The 21,221-nt window shown below is 36.3% G+C and overlaps 1 protein-coding gene across 7 annotated transcripts in view; it reads left to right on the top strand.

Annotated features, from left to right (window-relative positions):
• LOC309491646 (T-lymphocyte activation antigen CD86-like) overlaps positions 1-21,221 on the top strand; it is a 42,282-nt gene that overhangs the window by 7,310 nt on the left and 13,751 nt on the right. Inside the window, exons 2-3 of one of the 7 annotated variants that reach the window (XR_014203233.1) lie at positions 356-396; positions 486-1,380. The exons of the other annotated variants lie outside the window; for them this stretch is intronic. The gene's annotated coding sequence lies outside the window, so the exon portion shown is untranslated. Of the gene's footprint in view, positions 1-355; positions 397-485; positions 1,381-21,221 lie in introns of those variants that run through there. 7 annotated transcript variants of the gene reach the window in all.

The raw sequence follows: 21,221 nt of genomic DNA, 5'->3' as shown, positions 1-21,221 counted from the left end.
GGCAGAGGGAATATAAGACATCATTCAGAGAAATGTTGAAGTGAAACAGGTGAAGTAAAGACTGCTACTGTTTATGACGTCCAGAATGTCCTTCACTATTCAAAAAATGTCCTCACTAGTAAAACCTGTTAAACACCAGCTAGTGCTCCAGATCTCACTATAGTTAAAATAGCTTATAAACAGTTCAGATCATGTTTCTATTTAAATCTAGTGCACTATCACTTACAAAACATGATATCATTTATCAACAAGGACATCTTATCCCGTCTGTGTGGGAATCAAACTTTGACTCTGTCATTATTACTAGAGTCATGATCTACTGCTCGAGTTACAGGAACTTACACTGTTTCTGCAGTTGCTGCTTCATCTGTGTGTGTGCAGTGCTGATAAACAAAGGTGAACATCTGAATAACTCATTTAATAGTCAAATTCAGTCCACATGAAGTAATGTCAGTCTTGTGTTTGGACAGTTTCTGTTGTTTCAGTGTCTCTGCAGGAAACAGTAGAGGCTGTTATTGGTGGTTCTGTTCTCCTGCCGTGTTCTTCCACTGAACATGATCTTAAACTTCAAGAAATTAATGTACACTGGAGAGACAATAATGACAAAATTGTGTATAGTATAATTGAGGGTAATTATTCAGTGTCTGGACCCGGAGTACAAGAACAGAACTGAAACTTCCCCTGATGAGTTTCTGAGAGAAATATCTTCAACAAACTGATGCAGGAAAACACCTGCTTCCTCACAAACCCTTATTCTAAACAGGAGACTTAGTTGATCAGTAGTGTGTAAAACAGGTTGATGACGTTTTTAATGATTTATTTTTTTTAAGTTTTATCAAATCTAAATACAATAAGTGTTTGACCAATAGTGATCCTCCAGCCTGAATGCTGCTGTATGTAATTGATAGGAAAATGATAGGAAACAGGAAACAAATCCACTAAAAACTAAGCAGAAGATACAGGAGAAGCAGACAGTGTAAATATAATGACCTTTAATATTTGTGTTGCATCAGCTGTATTATCTGCAGTGCTTATGGTTTGTTTCATCATATTTCTCTTGTAAAACAGAACAACTCAAGCTGACTCATTCTGTTCAGCCTCTGTCTCAAATGACAAACATGTATAAGCTTTTTCTGATTATTTTTTTATTTTATCTTTATTTTGATCTTTCATTGGTTCTTCTCTGGTGCAAAAGACATTGTTATCCCATTATATTCTTGCCAAATGCATCGCATTGTTTTTATTGTGTAACACAATGAGATCTTCAAACACTGAATAAGGAACATGTTTTTGCTGCATCTAAAGAAAATTAGGTGTTCTTTGTCACGCTGCGTTTGCCAGTTGTGATGGATTTTTTTATCAATAAAATAGTAAACTGTATATCAAAGTTTTTGTAACTCTAACATCTAACATTTGAACAAAATGTACTGATCGAAACTCATGACTTTGAGTGTGTGTGTATAAATAACAAATGGGGAAATTAAACAGATGACTAGGTTTGAAACCATGTGATTATGAAGAAATCATTACCTAGCAACAGAAGGGTTTGTCTAAGGTCCTCTTTGAGGGCCAAATGAGGCTCTTGATGTATTTCAGTATAGAAATCTGTGGAGAAATAGGACTGGACTCTTCTTACTTGTGGCAATGTTTATAACTCCAGTATCCTGGAGCCACAGCAACACTATTCTGATAAATCATCAAACAATGGCATCAGGTGATACACTTCTGCAAAAGAGACAAATACAAACTGAACGTATCTATGTATTAAGAACCAGACTGATCAGAACAGGCTTTAATAAGCATTGTGTTCATATAACACAAAAACACAATCCAACAATGCGGTGATACATACAAATACTCTGCTTTTGCACACACACACACACACACACACACACACACACACACACACACACACACACACACACACACACACACACACACACACACACACACACACACACACACACACACACACACACACACACACACACACACACACACACACATTCGCAAACACAAATTCAAATGACTTTATAAGGGGATTTTAGAAGAAAGTCAGAAACAGTGTTCAGACTATGAGAACAGAACTGGAACTTTCCCTGGTGATTTTCTGAGTTGAAACTTCTCCATCAAACTCACCAATCTTCAATACACAGATGTAGGAAAATACACCTAAAATCACGAACTCATCTGAACTTCAGACTGTACAGCTGATCATCAATGATTTGTGAAATTGGGTAATTTGTGAGTTTGTGTTGTAAAGTTACAGACATTGTTTAAATCTTCAGTATCCTCAGGTATATTCAGAGCTTTGTGTTTCATTGTATGCAGACAATCTCTTTTTCATCTGTTGAAGTTTTTGGATATTTATTTGGTTGTTTATATTGGATATTTTAATAAAACTAAATGTTTTCTCATAACCCAAAAAAATTATAAAAAAATAGTATACACTTCCATTACATGGTTTCTACTAGGAAAAACACACACCACAAGGATTCTCTGAAAAGAATATTTGAATTCCAAATAAATGTCTCCTCATCATAACCAACCTACACTTTGTAGACACTGAATATACAGTCTATTTAAAGGTTTATTATGAAAAGTATCAGAGTTGTTCAACTGGTTTAGATTGTGGAGAACTATCACTATCAGCCTATTGGAGGCAGAAGAGGAAACTGGATATTCTCTACTACAGAATATGATGTCTTGCTTTGGTTTGGCCATGAAGACATCGACCTTAACCTTCATTTTGTAGTATTTTTTAATAATATATGGAAAATTAACAAGTGTCAATGGTCAAGACAAACCAAACATGCAAGAATCAAAAATATCAGTAAAACTTTGTAAAGACATTAAAGCCAAACTGGAGTTGTGTTTTGAGGCAGTGCACTGGGGCTCTTTGAGGGTCCATGAGGGTTTAATGTTCTCTAAGAGCCCGAGCCGGATCTCAGCATCAGAACATCATAAACACATTGAACTCTCTGTGTGTGTATATGACAAACGTGCCCAGAGTTTCCACACCAACACCACTCTACTAGTCAATGAAACGCATCAAATAATGGCATCAGGTCAAACCAGAAACAGTATGATGACAATAGGAATCAAAAGCATTTTGTTCATATAGTAACACAACACAATTATACAATACACAAGAACTGTATGTCAAAATCAGGAGAAATTTTTATGTTATAACAATACATTAAAATATATAAAGATGTATAAGCCAAACAAATATCAATAAATAAATAAAAAGTTAAACTGAAGTAAAACAAGCAAACACACACAACCAAACCTGCATGCGTATATGACTATAAACAAGACTGCGCGGTTGAGATGTTGAATGAATTTGCCAATCTCCACTGTTGTTAATGGATTGTTGAAGACTGACTTTATCCTGTTCACTGATAAAGTGGCAAAACAGTGTGTTGTGTTCTCACTGTCACATGGCTCTGGTGTGTACAGCTCCTCATAAAACAAAAACTAAACTGCTTGTCAATGCTTAACTGGTCTGTGGTTATTGTGACATCTAAATTTCTGCGATATAACTAGATTCATTTTGCTGTTTAGATCACAGATATAACCTCTCCTCTCCCTCCATGGTTAAGGTATCTCTGACTGTAATACTCCTCTCTCCTTATATAGGGCAGCGCTGGAGATCTAGAATGCTCTTGATCTATATCGTTTATCCTTGAGATAATCTGATTGCCCAACTCCATTCCTTTTTTTGTGTCATGCCCGCACTGTATGAAATGCAGTTTGTTTCAAGGAAGTAATATATCTGACTAGATACAATTCAACAAACTTCTATTTTGCCAGTAATCTAGAGTTGAATCTCCACACACCCCGTGATGGTATGTTGTTTTGAAAGCAGAGAATGATCACTACAATACCTATGTATTCACATAATCTCTGAGTAATGGTAACATTCTCTTGTCTGTAAAGATGAAGTCAATCCTTGAATAGATCTGATGAGTTGCAGAAAAATGCCTTGATGTTTGGTTTCATATATTTCCATGCATCAAACATACCGCAAGTTTACAGAAGCTCATTGAAATATCGATCTGATTTAGTGCTGTTATATTCTTGCCATTTAAACTGCATTTTATAATTGTCATGGTTTGTTGTTGCATTAAGCGCACAGTGAAAGGGGTAGAGAACAAAAACAGCCTTTATTAAATCCACACAGAAAACTCATGAGATCGCAGGAGGAAACCATAAACACAACCACGTTTAACACTGACGATACCAGACCAAAGAACTAGAGAAACACAGGCCTTAAATACATGAGGAGTGTAATCAATGTCAAACGGAACAAGTGTGGGAACTAATTAATAACCAGGGAAACTAACTAGGGAACACAGTCAGGGAAACAAGGAAACCAAAACACCATGATAATAAAACAGAACAAGCATTTATAACAGAATGAGACACTAAAAAAGGAACATTGTTTGCTAAAGGACAAATGAGTCGATCAGTGTGTTGCTGTCTTGACAATTATGTACCACAAGTGTTCTTTCTTCATGGTGTGTTTACTAGTGTTAAATCTATTATGTTTTCTTTATGTGTTATTTCATAATTATGTTCGAATTAGAACTGCATTTCATTCCAGTAGGATCAAATGTACGATGCATTCTGCACACCTGGCATGCCTTTTAAATTGTTTTATTTTTTGTTTGTTTAGTTCCTCCCTGAAAGCAACATAGTGTCTGCCCAGATCCGGCCCACATCTGGTACACGTGGATTCCACACGGCTCAGATCTTTTGTTGGTCCTGAAACAACATTCCAGTCAAACCAGAACCCCACACCTCACACAAACCATAAACTAGCCCTCAAATCAGTGGACAATTATTGGTTGATAAAGATGGTGTTCAAACCCCTAACATTAACCCAAGCCTAAACCTAACAGTAGCCCTAAACCTAGACCTACAATTTTGATTGGTTGATAAGGATGTTTTTCCAGGACCAACAAGGATGTTGATTCAGAAAATTTCCTCCTTGGTGAAATCACGTTCACCTCTATGTACATATTCTTCTGGGAAAGATGCAAATGTGCTCCTTACCACCTTGAATATCAAACATACCATATTTTAGTCATGTTTCCAAGAAGATAAAAGATAAAGATAAATTCAGTATACAGTGTTATGATCAGAACTAGAAAATAATATAGAAATAAAGTGAAGAAGAAGGAGTTGTTTAGTGTTTTTCTCACTGTTGTGTGGCGCCCTCTACTGGATAAACACCTGAACCATATCTTTGAAATGCTGTATACAGTGATGCTGTATTTAGATACTTAATCCACGCTTTAACCCTCTGGGCTTCTTCATTAATGTGTTATACTTGGCTTCCTTTCGTGCAAAAACGACCAAAGCCTTAAAATTTAACTTTTTTTAAAATTTTTTTTAGGAAAACCAATGAAATATATTTTTGTCCAATAGTATTTTTCTTATTATTATTTAGAATTTTTAAAGATTTTTATGATACTTTGCATTAATTATATAATTTTTATGATCTTTTTTTTTTATTAGAATTATTTTTTTATTTTTTTTTTATTTTTTTATTCAATAAATGCAACATTTCACATCAAAATAGAGTGCAGGCCTAAAAAAAAAAGTTCAAGTGAGAAGAGCGCCATCTAGCTTTAAAAATATATAAATGTCCTGTAACTGCCTGTAGGCTGCCTATAGCTTTTTTATTTATTTTTTTTATTTTATTTTTTTGATTCCCATTCGGAAAGAAAAAAATCGAATTACTAAGCAACCACTGAATGGAACAACACAAAATATATATCATTTCACATTTATTAACTCCTAACGAGTGCTGAGTAACCCCTTAAAACCGAGTGTACCGCCAGCAGGCGCCAGCTGCGAAAATATTCATTACCATATTTTTCAAAAAATTTGCAGTGAACTTTACAGTGAATGTATCCACTTTGAAAAAATCTTAAGTATTGCTGAGTTATTTGCTGATAAATATAATTTCTTTTTTTCATAATCTATAAAATAATGTACTGCAATGTGTCAAAAAACATCATACAGCTCATGAAACATTCACAGATCATTGAAAATGACACTTCATTTTTTACAGCATAGTATTACAATTAAAATGAGCCCAAAATTAACATAATCTATTGCTTTTATGACAAGATATTCTTCATGGAGAAACAATTGCCCATGAGGGGGCATAAAATACTGTACAAAAAGGCTATATGTCTTATTTGCACTCTTGATGTTTTAGAGTGTCACCCCTTCATTGCTGTGCACTTTTTTTTTCTGCACAGTGGCTGATCTGTAGTTTGTACCACCAAAAGTTTCTCTGAGTTTTCCTATTTTTTCGTATTTCCCATTCATTTCCTATGGTCTGTCATTTTTGCACGAAGGAAGCTAAGTGTGAGGTCGAGAAACGCGCCGACGCGTTTTGCTGGATTTTTTTCACATAGCAGCAACATAAACTTAAATGACTCCGTCATTTATGGTTATACAGAAAAAAGAAATATAAAAAAATAATCTGTGATATTTCTACTTTTGTATGTGTCCACTTACAATCAAATCAAAACATTGTGCTTTTGTAAAATAAAGAAAATAAACAGGGTGTGCGTTCTGCCTCTCCGTCGCGGTGAACTTTTTTTTCTTGAGCACGTCTATAAACTGAAACAAAACTCAACGAATACTTCTCACACATTTATGAGCCATTTACCTTTATAAACATTTAAGTGTGTACTTTTAAATGATCGGATTCAAACTGCAAACAAATATTCTCTGTTTAAGTAATTTGTATAAAACCAACAGGATGTCCAGTATCTCAAACGCTTGCTAATTACTTTTTAATTCGACACGCCCACTCGCGCAAAAGAGATTCACATGCAAATCTCCACATGGGACGCAAACGCCCTCGTTACCTCAAACACAAAACACCAAAAAACTTCACAAGTCTAGCTGCTTTTCGTCGAGTTTGGAAGACACGTCTGAGCTTACATTGGATTTACCTAAGAAGAAGAAGAACGCGATTTGAAGATAATTAAGAAAGATGTAAGGTAAGAAATTCTTACTTATTAGTTTATGGTATTGTTGTATAAACTTCACATTGCAGTTGAACTGTTGCTAGATATATGGTGAATATTATACTATTTAGACCCGTGTTTCCTGTTAAATACTGTTGTTGGATATCTGCTCAAGCATAGATATGTATAACCATAATGTTTAATATTTTGGAGCGCGATGGCGTTTGAATGTATCATATTTTGGAGCGCGCTGTGGGTTTTAATGTATCATATTTTGGAGCGCGCTGTGGGTTTGAATGTATCATATTTTGGAGCGCGCTGTGCGTTTGAATGTATCATATTTTGGAGCGCGCTGTGCGTTTTAATGTATCATATTTTGGAGCGCGCTGTGCGTTTGAATGTATCATATTTTGGAGCGCGCTGTGGGTTTTAATGTATCATATTTTGGAGCGCGATTGCGTTTGAAAGGAAAAATGCACCAAACATTAGGCTTTATGTTTTTACTATTATCTCATTTCATATCATCATAACGAATGGAAACATTTGAAGTAACATATGATAATCAATATATTTTTCTCTAGCATAGTTGTTCTTGAAATCTTTTGGAAGATTTAATTTATTGTTATTATTATTTTATGCAGCACTGCGTAGCCTATGCCTACAAGGCACAACAAACCTGGTGTTCATTATATATTGTTGGAAACGTGTGTGTGTATTCTGTGAATTTTAAAAAGAAATTTTAACCAGAAAAATCTAAAATCTATTCCCAAAATCGTGCAGCCCTATAGTTTCTCTTGATATCAGTATGTTCACAGTTTTTTCTTTTTTTTTTCTTTCATGGACCAGATGCAACTGAGTCCTGCTGACTTCAACATTCACATGAGTCTCTGTACATGAACATGGTAAAGTGAAAATAAAACACCTTGGAAATGAAAGGTATGTACAATGTTTTTAGGAATGGCACAAAGGTCTCTGTCTTTGGATCATTGTTTTCAATGTGCTCTTTTGTCATTTGTATTTTTGGATTGTGTTGTGTTGTAAATAAATCCAAAAAATCTAAAAGCTATTCTTTTTTAAATCTCCTCATTCTTTGTGCAAGGTTGCTCTGAATGACAGGGCCTGATCGCTCCTAATAGGGCAGTTAGGGGAGTGTCTTTGTCTTTCTCAGGTGTTAAAAGCTTACATTCATGAGATGATCACGCCTCTTCGCATATGGCTTTGTCACACAAAACACGTCTTAGAAATTTTAAATCAATATATTGTCTTATCTGAATGAGCAGTCAGGGTGATTTTCACATAGTTTTGGAGCAAATATTCTAGGCTATGTCATACAATTTTCAAAAGTCTTGTGAAGAAATAATCAGTATGGGTTTCATGGCCTTATTTCAGTGAGAATTTTTTTTTGTATTTTCACAAACCACGCATAAATGTCATTATCTCAAAACTACAAACTTTTACATACATGCTGCTGATATATTATTGTAGCAGAGTTTGTGCTGAATACAGTGTAATTAGACTTTAGCCATGAAAATGTCACTAGTAACAGAAAAAAACACAAATGTCAGAGCATGTCAGAACACCTCCAGGGCCCAGAAAACAGCTCAGACCTCAGAGGGTTAAGGAATATATTTTTTTTTTTGTCCATGGTTAAATTAAGTAAATCTGCTTTGTAGCACTTTGCCAAAAAATAAAAGGATAAAAAGGTTTGTTAAACTTTTGTTTGATTACCACCGTTTTTGATAATATATTTGTATTAAATCATAAAAAGAAAATAGAAAAAGTCAATTATTCTTGAACATTTTAATAAATTATTAATGATAAAAATAAGTTGTTAAAGGAGTTGTAAATGAAAATTACCAAATTATTTACTCACCCTCAAGCCATCAGAGGTGTATATGACTTTCTTCTTTCAGTCGAATACAATGAGTTATATTAATAAACACCCTGACGCTTCCGAGCTTATAATGGCAGTGGATTGCAACCATTGGATTGAAGCTCAAAAAAGTGCATCCATCCATCATAAAAGTGCATCCATCCATCATAAAAGTGCTCCACACGGCTCTGGGGGTTAATAAAGGCCTTTAACCCTCTGAGGTCGGCAAACGCGCCGACGCGTTTTGCTGGATTTTTTTCACATAGCAGCAACATAAACTTTAAAAAATCCGTCATTTATGGTCATATAAATAAAATAAATACATGATTATAAACTATAGAGGGTCTTCTTTTTTATGTGTACACTCACATTAACATCAAAACCTTGTTTTTATTTTTAAATAAATAAAATAAACAGGGTGCGCTTTCAGCTCACTCTGTCTCCGCAAAAATCTTTCTGAAACAAGTCTGGAAAATGAACTGAAACTCAGCTAATACTTATCACACAACCATGAAACATGCGTCTAAAGAAAGCTTTAATTTTCTACTTTTAAATAAAACAATTCACATTCAAAACAAATATTCTCCTGCAATGTAATCTGTATGAAACTAAAGAGAAGTACAGTTTCTCCCGTCTCATCTAATTATCTGTAATGAGTTCACGCCCACTCGCAGAGCACGCTATTCATAAGATAATGTGCTGAGGTGATCTATGCAAAATAGGTAAACGCCCCCTGAAATGAGTTCACACCCACTCGCAGAGCGCACTATTCATAAGATAATGTGCTGAGGTGATCTATGCAAAATAGGTAAACACCCCCTGAAATGCCTTAAAACCAGCAAGTTTCATTCATTCACTTTCCTGCGCCGTTGCAAGATGCCACGGTTCACTGGTGAGGAAGCCCTTCAGCTAGTCCTGGATAGCGATGAAGAGTTCACTTTTTCCTCAGAAGAAGAGCGGGACTCTGACGAAGAACGTTTGTATTTTGAAGAGCGACTTGATCCAGCCGTGGATAATATTTCGGATGAGTAAGTCTTTTCAAATTTACTTGCATTAGTTGACAAGCTATTTTATATAAACGTAGGCTACATATTTGACTGGTTGGACCTCCATACTTGTCATTCAGAGTAATTTATATTTAAATGGTCTAGGGCCAGGCTATGCTGTATAAAGTAGGAGAGAGGCTTCATGCAGTCTGTTTTCTTTCGTTTTTAATAGTTTTGTTTAAAATAACACATTTCGAGCTTTCTATATATTTCTCTGGTATTTTAGGCAAAGCTTATGAGTTTGGGTTCATGTATGAGGCGAGCTCCAGTTAAAATGCCGACACGGCTATAAATCGGCTATTTCTACACTGAGTAAAAATCGACTGAAATATGTTGAAATAAAATGTATTTGTATAAGCAACGTATTAAACTGCAAATTAACATTTATATTCCTTATAATAAAAACGAAAGACCTATGTTACAGACATATGAAAGACAACATTTCGTTGATTAGTTTTGGATAGATTACACATTTTTACTGTAAAATATCTGCCACCTCAAATAAGCTTTTGTTTACCAATTTTTGCTAATATGCTAAATATAGTATGTTTTGTCAATGTAGGCTATATTCGAAGTAATGAATCCTTAACTTTGAAATATGTATGATAAAATGTATACTTTAGTTTTTACAAAGAAAGATTACACTTCAATTGTTGTTGTAATTGTAACATTTTTAATAAAAAATATATATATTTACAAGGTAGATGTAAACAAATTTTAAAAGGTAAATATAAGCCTTTTCTTTAAATAATTTTTATTGTGTTTTATTATTGACAAATTTGGGGAGAGGATACATATTCCAAAACTGAAAATACAGTATGAGAATTAACTGCACAATTACTAGACATGTTTTCCTTGGATATTATACAATTTGCAAGCACAATTTGTTAAAATAAAAAAAAATAAAAAAAATGGACATGCTTCCAACTGTGAACCAATTTGGTAGAATATATATATATATATATATATATATATATATATATATATATATATATATATATATTGCTCTTGCATTCTTTCTTGTGGCTATAGGTGACACACCTGAATGAATGGCTCATTAAGTATGCGGGCCCCATTGTCTCCTCAGGTGTGAATCACTAAATATGCATGATGCTGTTGAATCGTTGCGCATATTGCGCATATTGCCTTTACAAACAAAAAGTGTTTTACAAGATTTAAATCAATGTATTGTGTTATGTGAATGATTAGGTAGGATGATTTTCACATAATTTTGAAGAAAAAAACTCTAGGCAACGACATCCATTAGTCAAAAGTCTTATTGACACATATTTAGTATGTGTTTTGTGGCCTTATTTCAGAAACTTTAGTTTTTAGTTTTTTCAATAACCATGCATAAATATTATTCTCTCAAAAATACAAACATGTACATACATGTTGCTCACATATTATGTTAGCCCTGTTTGTGCTAAATAGAGTGTAATTATACCTTTGCCATTAATATGTTTATAAGCAACTGAAAATAGCAAAAATGTCAGGGCATGTCAGAACATCTCAAGGACCCCAAAAACCCCTCAGACCCCAGAGGGTTAATAAAGAAAAATATTCATATTTAATTGAATTCTAGCTTCCGGCCAAATGAACATACGCAGTCTACTTACGCCTAAAGCACAACTTACGAAATTTATGATGTCAGAAGTAGTGTAGTGCGTCAAGGCGTAGCGTAAATATCTGCAGTCCGTCGCATTACTCGCATTAGTTGCGCTTTACACTTAAGCCGAATCCATATGTTCGTTTTGCCGGAAGCTAGTTATTTTACTTTATAAAGTTTTAAATATGAATATTTTTCTTACACAAACTCATCGTTTTGCTTTAGAAGACCTTTATTAACCCCCTAGAGCACTTTTATGATGGATAGATGCACTTTTATGATGGATAGATGCACTTTTATGAGCTTCATACTGATGGTTGCAATCCACTGCCATTATCAAGCTCGGAAGCGTCTGGGTGTTTATTAATATCAGAGGCTCCCTTCACTTCTGTACAGATAAAACGTTATCAAAAGGTTTCCAGTTTGCTTGGATCCATGGAAGCGACAAAAAATATCTGTATTATGCAGGCCGCATAAGTAATTTGAGCATCATTACTCGACACCAGAGTAACTCGCTGAGCAAATTCAACTTGTGCTCTCGCGAGAACTCTGGATTACCAGGGTAGCAGAGAGACACGGCAGGTGAAAAAATTGTTTTTTCATGCAGTGGTCAATTTTGAGATTTTGGGCCAGCTTGCTCCCTTAACATGTAAGCTTTCATGTCAAAATAAAAAATGTCAACATTACACATTAAGGTGGTTATTTCATTATATTTAGTCAACTTGCACCTTCAGATTTCTACCGGAAATCACCTAAAGTTAGCATTCTAACGCAAGCTTTTTTTTTGTTGGAAATGTATGCAAATGAGCGTATATTTAAGTATATAAGGGCCTCATTTGCATATTAAAACATTAATTTACACAAAACTTGTAATACATTTTTTTCTTATATTCATGCAGTTGAGCTTTATAGCGCTAAACATGTACCCTGGTAATCCAGAGTTCTCACGAGAGCACAAGTTGAATTTGCTCAGCGAGTTACTCTGGTGTCGAGTAATGATGCTCATTAAATATGCCCCTCGATCTGAGCTTCACCAATCACATCGGGTTATCTGATATAGGCAGGCCAGAGGCAAGCTAAACAGATGACGTCAGCGCTGTGACGTCGAAGTCATTATTAATCATTGCAAGATGGCTATGGATGAATACCAGTTGTTTGAAACGGCTTTGGCCGCTACAATGAATGAGTTAGACTTGGCTTTTTATCTAAAACAGGAACAGAAGACGCCGCTCGAATCGTTCCTTTGCAACATGGACGTTTTTGCTGTTTTGCCGACCGGATATGGTAAGAGTATAAGCTGCGTTGGAAGCTAAGCATATGGGGTTTATTGTTGTGATTGGTCGTAGTGTTATCCAATTGTGTGCAGTGAGATTTTCAAATGCATGCTTGGTGCCGCCCCTCGAGCTGGCCGATTTTCATTAGTCGACGCCAGACCATTAATCTTTTAGATTTAGGTCTGGATTTCCAGGCTATCGCTCTGCAGCCCTGTTACAAAATAGGAGATTAAGAGTTGAAGTGTCATAATTATGGAATAATATATATATTTTGAAAAATATAAAATACCAAAAATGCTGCTGCACTGCTAGACACTGGATGCTATTTAGTTATTAATATGTCAAATGTTTGTAAAGTCAGGTATAGCCTACACCCATGATATGCTCAAGCCTTACCTGATTGAATTATGTTTTTATATTTAATTTTCAGCTGCTGCCACGTTCTTTTAACCCCCTGGGGTCCGGCGCGATAGTCTAGCTTTTTTTCTTATCAGTGCAAAAGAGACTCAAATAACTCCGTCGATTTTTGTCATACAGGCAAGTGTTAAGTTTATACATCATTCAAAACTGTTAAATGTCTTCTTTTATTTGTGTACACTAATAATAAAAACAAAATGTTGTGTTTTTTTCATAAAGTAAAGAAAATAAACATGATGTGCGTTCTCCCGTCTCTCTCAATGTGAAGATCATTCTGAAACGCGACAGAAAATGATCTGTAACTCAGCGAATGCTTATCACTGTGACATGAAACGTATGTCTTTACGAAGCTTGAAGTCTCTATTTTTAAATGCTGTAAATCATATCAAAAACAAATGTTCTCTGTTTAAGTAATCCGTATGAAAGCAACGACATGTACAGTTTCTCCCGCCCGAGCTAATTAACTCTAATGTGACCACACCCACACGCACACGAGCAATTGACATGCAAATGTAAACACCCTCATTACCTCAAAACAAAGAATCAGACACTACAGTAACATACTTATCTGCTTTTCGTCGAGACTGTGTTTGTGCTGTGCTGTTTACCTTGGATTTACCTCAGAAGAATTAGAAGAACGCAATTTGAAGAAGATTTTTAAGGTAAGACATTTCCACTCCTAATAGTGAGCATGTTATTGTTGTATAAACTTTATATTGTAGCTACTAGTTAAACTGGTGCCAAAAATGTACGTTATGAAATTAGATTGGAGTAAAAACATGAAGCCTATATGTCGTACATGTATATGTAGGCTATCTATATATAGACAGAAACATGTTGAAATGTGAACTAGAGGCAACCTTTCAATGCTAAAACATGTACGACACGAGAATGTTTTTCAATAATAAAACACAGCATGATAACAGTAGGCCAGTATGAGTGTTTACTCTAATATGGTGGTTATTATAATGTTTAAATGATGTGGACGTTGAAGATCTCAAAAATGAAGTTTATTACAGCATAGCAGTGGCAAGGTACACAAAGCACCTTGGGTTCACCAGCGTCAGAATGAACCCAGAACATCTAAATCTCAAACCTTTTATCCTGTTACAGTTTACAACTCTTAATGTAAATTAAGTTGCCCTTGTTGTAACAGCTGTGGTCTGTATGTTAATGAAGTTGAGACACCCCATTGTCTGAGAAGGTTCTCTGTGTCCCACACCCAGTCCCATTCTACAATTGACTACCATTTGCTCAGGATGTGGACAACCCAAATGGTGAAGAAACAATATAACTTGACTTTCATTTATCTCTATGATAATTATGCCATTTTGGGGATGAGCTCATTCTAAAATATAGTTTGGAGTGGAATCTGGGTCGAGGCAGACTACAATTTCTTACACGTGTTTACTGTTAAATACTTTGTTTGTGGATATCTGCTCAAACGTAGATGGTAACAATAATGTTTCATAGTTTGGAGCGGCTCGATCGCTGAGTTTGAGTCAGTCGCGCTGTGCATTAGGCTTCATGTTTTTACTCCAATTTTATTTCATAATGAATGGAAACATTTGAAGTAACATATGATAATCAATATATTTTTCTCTAGTGTAGTGTTACTGATATGTTCCTTTTTAACGATGTATAGGATGCCTGCTATCGGCTATTGTTAATATTATTTTATGCAGCACGTATATGCCTACAAAGCACAACAAACCTGGTGTTCATTGTTTATATATATGTGTCAGTGTGTGTGTATTTTGTACATTTTAAATCACAATTTTAACCAGAAAAATCTAAAATGTATTCCCAAAATCGTGCAGCCCTATAGTTTCTCTTGATATCAGCATGTTCACGGGTCTTTATTTACATTTTTTATACATGGGACCAGATGCCCCACTGATGAGTCCTGCTGACTCCAACATTCACATGAGTACATGAACATGGTAAATGAAAAATCAAACACCTTGGAAATGACAGGTATGTACTGTTTCATGAATGGCACAAAAGTGTGTGACTGTTCAAGTCTCTGTCTTTAGATCAGTGTGTTAAATAATGTGCTTTTTTTGTCCTTTGTTGTGTATCTTTGGATTATGTTATGTTGTAAATAAATCCAAACAATCAAAAAGCCATTCTTTTTTAATTAAATTACAGTATTTAGATTACTTGGTAATTAATTATATCCATCACTGTATAACAGTAATTAAAATGTAAACTTACGCATTGACTCGAGCAACTATTTTCTCCCTAGCTAACTCTCTGTCCTTCGCTGTTGCAGCCGATATTTAAAATAAATAAATAATGTGTTTGTTCTCTCCATATGCTTGCAGAAGCTCATCCAGTTCTGCTGGTGAGAAATATGCAGACCTCTTTTTGTCTGGCACAGTATGTACTGAGCCATGGTGACTCATAATATCTGCGCTCCATTGATAATTGCTTTTTATAGTTGTGGTGCACGCGCTTAACTCAAAGTCAGTCAACTCAGAGTTGATTGAACTAACTCATTTCAGCTGTTCTGTAACCGAAAACTCAAGAGTTTCCCATCTCAGGGTAAGTAAACTCAAGAGTTCAATTTTTAACTCAGAGTTGGTTGAACCTCGTTTCTGAAACAGGCTCCTATAGTAATACAAGTTTTAAATGTGCACATTTGGATAAAAATCAGTTTCTGAACGCATCTGTCTCCTCATCATCATGTTAAACCCCTTTCTTTAGTTGCTGAATGCAGGCCTACATTAAAAGGTTATTTTGAATAGTATCTGAGGGATTGATTGGGTTTATACATAGACAGTATATAAACTGGACACAGCGACCCCATAGGTTTCAACGGAGAAAAGTGAAGTCAATTAGAAGCTCTCACTTCCTGATGGCTGAGCGTACTGCGCAGACTCAAACTGAGTTTGACGACGTAGATGTGACGTGAGCAACCCGTCTGTCTTCTAGTAGCTGTGCCAAGAGAAATCTGAATCATTCCCTTCCGAAACTTGCAGAGACGGAGAGTGTGAGTAACGTTAGGAGGTATCCATGAGCTAGGAGCAGGAGCAACTTTTGCTAAGTATTCTGATGAATTATTTTGTCACTTTGCCTCCACGTCCCCCCGATTGCCTGAGAGCTTCTCCTCCTGTCCATACGGTAATTTCTCTACTGTGCGACAGACTGTGCGTGGTTATGACGCAATCGTTAGCCTATTTTTACAAAAACTGCTTCTACGGGGCCATAACGTAAGATACAAGGTAATGGAGCCTTTTATACATTTTCGTGTTTCTTTAGAAATAAATAATGGACAAATGGAGTCTTTAAACGCCTCAGATGTAAAGTTATTCGCTGTCAAAGTGACGCCAAAATGAATGGGAGTCAATGGAATTCTAACAGCAGGTGATGGTCTGCTAATCAATGGCGGCCCCCGGGGAAGCTTCAGTGTTTTCCGAAACATTGGCCCCCTGGGTTTATATGGTGGGAAAATAACAATTGCAGCCTCTTGAGGGCAGCAGAGGAAACATATTACACACTGTAGTCCTGTGTTGTGCCCCATGATGTGAAGAGCTGTGTTAGGTTTGAAATTTAAATCATGTGATGAAACACAGCAGAGAATGGGCTTGTTCGACTTCATGCAGCTCTGCGCAGAACGATCGGCGGCTGACTTGAAGCAGTGCATGCCGGTTAGAAATTTTGTCCGACTTGATACAGCGCCGACGCCACGTGACTGTGACGTATGGCATCAAAGTACCGCGAGAGCGTTTCGAGAGTAGCCGGAGAACTCAGCCAGCGCAGCTTCTCAAGAGCGGCTGCACTGGGCTGCAGGAGGGCTGATGACGACACAGCTGTTCCACGATTGGCCGGATTCACCGCATGACAACGATCACGTGTGTTTCGTGTTTATTCGAACACCTTTAGTTCCTCTAATGCTCTCAAATCAGTTTATTATAACAGTGAACACTCTTTTCATGTCGTTGTCATGTTATATTGTGTCATGTTTATCAAATTAAAACTGCTTAAAAAACGTAGACTCCACTTCATTGATAGTTGCTTATGTTGAACTTTATTCTTGTTCAAACAGACGCTGTATGAAGCAGTACATAAAGTATTGAATGAACATGTCTCATGAAATGAAACATCTGTGTATTATTTGGCAAATATTGCATTTATTTCACTGCAGCTGTGGTAAAGTATGCAAACACCACGTGAGCGGTCACTACGGGAACCAGAAAGTGTCCGACTTCACGTCTCCGTTTGCAGCTCCTCCCCGCCTGCACGCGGCTACTCTCGCCGATCGGTTACATCCAGCCGCAGCCGATGTCGAACACACCTAATGGCATCAGGTCAAACCTGTGCAAACTATTGAAGAACAATCAAACTGAATGCCTCTGTGTATTTCAGAAACAGTATGATGATTACAGGCATCAAAAGCATTTTGTCCATTTTGTTTTTTTCATTAAAAAAAATAAAAATACAAAATGATATTACATACAATACAGAAAAATGTGTCAAAAAGAAGAGAAATGCAAACCTGGGGCCTGTACCATGATGGTAGTTGAACAAACTCAGGGTTGCAGTATTAGTTTCGAGTTGACAAAACCAATCAATCCAACCAGGCTTTGTTGCTACCATGATGCTGATCATCAACTTTCTCTGTCAGCTCGGGCTTTGATCCTGAGTTTAGGAGTTTAGGTGTGACATCAGTAGCGAACAGCCAATCACATGCTGAGAAAGAGTGAAACTCATTCAAAACTCATTCAAAACTCATTGAAATTAATTTCTCGCGAGAGAAGCAGCGCGATTCTCTTATTAAATAAAAGTATTAAAATAGTAAGAATTTAAACAAATTTACACAGCAAGAAAATAGCTGTCTATGAAAGAGGACAACTAAAGGTATAGAGAGAATTGAACATTTAAGCTCACATGTAGTCATTTTATAGCTTCATCTATTGATTCTAAAGCATATTTGTATTTCCTTTATATATTTATTCATTTAAACTGCGTAATAATAATTGATGAACTAAAATTGTACATGTGTGATCGATTAGGGTATAATAATAATTACATAATATCTAAATCATACAAATGTATTATTTTAAATAATCAATACTAAAAGCCAGACGATTTTGTCTTTAAAAATCATTTGCTATGTAGTGACCTTTAATTTGGAGTAGAAACAGGTGGAGTGACTTTATCGCATCAGACATGTGTCACTTTGCTCACAGCTGATTGGTCCAAGTTCAGTTTGCAACCTCTTACCTGGAATATTATAACAACTTCAACTCTTCAAAAAAGGTTTAATCATTATCTCAAGGGGAGTTGACTATTGTTTCCTTTTACTCTTTGTCAAACGTACAACACAAAAATAGCATGATTGCAAAGACATCAAAGACCCCAAACAACATTGTATTGAAAATAAAAAGGCAACTTAGACAATTGTAAAGCACACGCAAACATAACATAAATCTGTTGACTCTTTGTACAAAACTCAAACAAAATAGTTCATATAGAGAAAGTTCAAGAGTCCATGCAAGCAAAATATAAAAAACAAAGATAATACTCAACAGTCTTGTCTCTGTCCTTTTCTGCTTTGAGGCAGGGACGGACTGACAATCTGTGCGTTCTGGAAAAGTCCAGAACGGCCGTCCAACCGAGGGCCGTCTGCAAAAAAAAAAAAAAAAGTCTAATAAAGCAATATGAACAGCCAACAGCAGGGGCACTAATACGATCACTTATATGCTACGTGTAAAAAACAACAACAACTGAGTCGGCCTACTAGCCACTGTCAGAAAGTTCGTTTATAAGGCTTACCTATACTGCACTTTTCAATTTGCTTACATTATATTTGAATAGTTAAGTTATAGTAGCCTATATAGCAGTGGTCTCCAACGTGGTGCCTATGAGTTGCCCGCTAAACACATTATATTAATAGCCCCAACTGGCCAATAGCGATCCACTGTAATTCGGGGCTCCAGACTTCGACTAAATGGTATCATTTTGCGACCTTTTTTCATGCCGGTGCAACTAAACATTTGTTACCCCTCTACAAAATTACCCAACTCTCTTTGATTATACGCTGTCATTTGCGTTGCATATGAGAAACATCAAATGGCAAACGCTCAAAAAGCGGAACAAAACTTGTTTGATCTGAGCAGCGCGGAGCATTATCAGCTCGGCCCAAAAAACAGCGATCGCGGCCAAAGCAGCTGTGCGGGCTGATCTCGATCACACAAACATTATTACACAGAGCTGCACAATCCACTGAGAAGCATTTCAATTCAGCACAGAATTCTCTATCTCTATTATAAACACACAGATGACTATGTGATTTAAGCTTGTTAAAAGCCAGATGAAACAGCGCTGATATTCTCAACATATTGACGCAAAAAACAGGCGAAACATTGTTCCAAGAACAAACCAGTTAGAAGACATTTCACTCCACAACTTATGAATTAACTATAGTAAAACTGTAGTAAAACAAACTTTTTTTTGGCAGAAATGTATATACACTCACCTAAAGGATTATTAGGAACACCTGTTCAATTTCTTATTAATGCAATTATCTGATCAACCAATCACATGGCAGTTGCTTCAATGCATTTAGGGGTGTAGTCCTGGTCAAGACAATCTCCTGAACTCAACTGAATGTCAGAATGGGAAAGGAAGGTGATTTAAGCAATTTTGAGCGTGGCATGGTTGTTGGTGCCAGACGGGCCGGTCTGAGTATTTCACAATCTGCTCAGTTACTGGGATTTTCACGCACAACCATTTCTAGGGTTTACAAAGAATGGTATGAAAAGGGAAAAACATCCAGTATGCGGCAGTCGTGTGGGCGAAAATGCCTTGTTGATGCTAGAGGTCAGAGGAGAATGGGCCGACTGATTCAAGCTGATAGAAGAGCAACTTTGACTGAAATAACCACTCGTTACAACCGAGGTATGCAGCAAAGCATTTGTGAAGCCACAACATGCACAACCTTGAGGCGGATGGCCTACAACAGCAGAAGACCCCACCGGGTACCACTCATCTCCACTACAAATAGGAAAAAGAGGCTACAATTTCCACGAGCTCACCAAAATTGGACAGTTGAAGACTGGAAAAATGTTGCCTGGTCTGATGAGTCTCGATTTCTGTTGAGACATTCAGATGGTAGAGTCAGAATTTGGCGTAAACAGAATGAGAACATGGATCCATCATGCCTTGTTACCACTGTGCAGGCTGGTGGTGGTGGTGTAATGGTGTGGGGGATGTTTTCTTGGCACACTTTAGGCCCCTTAGTGCCAATTGGGCATCGTTTAAATGCCACGGCCTACCTGAGCATTGTTTCTGACCATGTCCATCCCTTTATGACCACCATGTACCCATCCTCTGATGGCTACTTCCAGCAGGATAATGCACCATGTCACAAAGCTCGAATCATTTCAAATTGGTTTCTTGAACATGACAATGAGTTCACTGCACTAAAATGGCCCCCACAGTCACCAGATCTCAACCCAATAGAGCATCTTTGGGATGTGGTGGAACGGGAGCTTCGTGCCCTGGATGTGCATCCCACAAATCTCCATCAACTGCAAGATGCTATCCTATCAATATGGGCCAACATTTCTAAAGAATGCTTTCAGCACCTTGTTGAATCAATGCCACGTAGAATTAAGGCAGTTCTGAAGGCGAAAGGGGGTCAAACACAGTATTAGTATGGTGTTCCTAATAATCCTTTAGGTGAGTGTATATTCATATGAAAAATGCTGTTATATTAATATAGTCATGTATAAATGTATTAAATGTAATGCTTTTGTTTAGAAGTTATGGTAGTTTATTTATTTATTTTTGCATTTATAAATACTAAATGTTTGGTCTACTGTTTTTGATAACACATACAATAGGTTATAGAAAATTTTAAAAAAAGATCAATAAATATTTTCTTTATTTTTCAGGATTTTTTTTTTTTTTTTTTTTTTACGCTTGTAAGTCTGAACCAGAATATCAAGATATTTTATTATTTTGCATATGATGGTGAAAAGTAAAAAAGCACCA

This window comes from Leuciscus leuciscus (assembly GCF_965113295.1).
Source record: "Leuciscus leuciscus genome assembly, contig: HAP1_SCAFFOLD_400, whole genome shotgun sequence".
Taxonomy (NCBI): domain Eukaryota; kingdom Metazoa; phylum Chordata; class Actinopteri; order Cypriniformes; family Leuciscidae; genus Leuciscus; species Leuciscus leuciscus.
The sequence above is the reverse complement of the archived record's forward strand: the minus strand, read 5'-3'. Positions and strand labels throughout refer to the sequence as shown.